The sequence below is a fragment of the Orycteropus afer genome, unplaced genomic scaffold (genome assembly GCF_000298275.1).
Source record: "Orycteropus afer afer isolate SDZICR_OR568_19922 unplaced genomic scaffold, OryAfe1.0 scaffold01061, whole genome shotgun sequence".
In the NCBI taxonomy this organism is placed as follows: Eukaryota; Metazoa; Chordata; class Mammalia; order Tubulidentata; family Orycteropodidae; genus Orycteropus; species Orycteropus afer.
In genome coordinates this window covers 319,017-321,229 of record NW_006922648.1, presented here as the reverse complement: position 1 = coordinate 321,229, position 2,213 = coordinate 319,017, and positions in this window count along the sequence as shown.

The window sequence follows — 2,213 nt, the reverse complement described above, 5'->3', positions numbered from 1 at the left end:
GGGTCAAACCCACCAGCCACTCCTTGGAAGGAAGATTGGGCAATCTACTTCTGTAGAGATACTGCCTCAGAAACCCAAGGAGGCGTTGCTATGATTTGGACTCAACTTGATGGCAGTGAGTTTGGTTTGATTTTTGGTTTTGGTGTCTTTACCTGGGTTTTGTATCAGGATAATGTTGGTCTCATAAAATGAGTTAAGAAGTGTTCTCCCCTCCTTTATTTTTCAAAGAATCTGAGCAACATTGCTGCTAATTCTTCTTTAAGTGTTTGGTAGACTTCTTCAGTTAAGGCATCTGGATGTGGACTTTTCTTTGCTGGGAGTTTACTTCACTTATTATAGGTGTTTTAAGATTTTATACTTTTTTTATATATAGTTAATGTGTGTAGTTTATTTGCAGTAATTTTCCCTTTACATCTAGGTCACCTACTTTTTGACATACATGCTATTATCTTATAATCCTTTTTATTTCTGTAGAGTTGTTAGTAATGCCCTACTCTTTTGCAATTTTAGTTATTTGTGTCATCCTCTATTCCTTGTCAGTCTAACTAAAGTTTTATCAATTTTATTGATCTTTTAAATAATTAACTTTTGGATTTGTTGCATATATGTTTATATTGTAATCCTCACAACTGGAAAAATAATCAGCATCATGATAAATGTAGAAAAGGTTGAGGTTGTGAAAGAATTTACGTTGCTTGGTTCTACAATCAATGACAATGGAAGCAGCAGTCAAGACTTTAGATGACGGGATGTTCCAGTAAGATGGTGGACTAGGCAGAAAGACTGCACAGACCCTCTTCATCAAAGAAAAGGGAAATCAATTAACACAGACACAGAAGGTAATCCTGGACCCCTGAGCCTTGAAGGGAAGGATATAGAAGTGGACTAAACCTCAACTAGCAGATGAATTTGCATGAAAATACCAAACAAAGAGACAGACAGAGCTGTGGTCTGGCAGCGATCCTGAGTGATCCTGAGAGCACAGACAACTTGGAAAGTGCAGAGTGTTGGTAGGACCTAAGAATTAACCTAAAAATCACCCTGCTATCCAGGGACTGCGTGGAGGACTTCTCTGGTGGCTGGGGAATAAACGGAGAAGGCAAAGAGAAAGGCAGGCTGAGCTGTGGACTTTTGCCTGTCCAGAGGGCACCACCATTTTGAATGTTTACAAGAGGCTTGACCATTTTGGATATTTAAAGAGATAGTGCTCTCACAGATTCCAGGGGCTTAAGAACAGGATCTGCTTGCCAGCAACCCCAAGGACACACCGGACCTGCACGACTAAAAAGGTGCGACATTCCTCTTGTTATTCTTATACACCACACCCCCTTGGTGAACTGAGGTGCAGCCATCCCTCACTCCCACCCACCTTTTGGGCCCACAGGAACTCCATCCCAATCTGTGTGCTCAGATGGAGCCTGGGTGCCCTGTCCTGTTCTCCACCAATTGTTTTTTCCTCTTTTTTTATTTATTTTATTTTTCTTTTTCACTTTCTTTTTTTCTAGTGTTTAGTTTACTTGTATTTGTCTGTTTTAAAACTACTATTATTATTAATACTTTTGTCCTTTTTACTATTATTCTTTATTCTTTGCCTCCCAGGTCCTAGTTTTCAGCTTTCTTCTTTCTCTGTTCCTGGTTGAAAATTTCTTTCTTTTTTTTTTTTAATTTAAATTTTTTCCCTTTTTATTTCATGGATAACCCCATTCCTTATTTTTCTTTTGCATTTCTCCATTTTTTTCTTCATTATATTCCTTCTCTACCTTTTCCCTTAGGAACCAATCCCCGGATATTTCAGGTAGGCTTGTTTTTTTCTTATTGTTATTCCCTTTGTTCTTTTTTTGGTTACTGTTCCTGTGTGATTACATGGTATATTTTTTGTCATGTGCTTTTAGTTTTTTGATTGTTATTCAATTGTAATATTTCTCAAACTCAATGCAAGACAGCAACAGTCCCCATAAGACAAAACTAGACCCACAATTCCTGCAACTTCACTTACTGAGGGAGAGCCACTACCTCCTTCTCCATCAATGGACCAATGATAAAAACCACCAAGAAGAGCCTGAATCACCCTTGGCTGCTCTTGACAAATAGTTAACAGAGATCTAAATAAAACACCACGATGTCTTAGAGACAACGGAACAATCACTGTCCACAAAAAGAAAGAGGATAAAGTGGTAGAAACAAGGGAGCAGGATACAGACCCAGAACACATC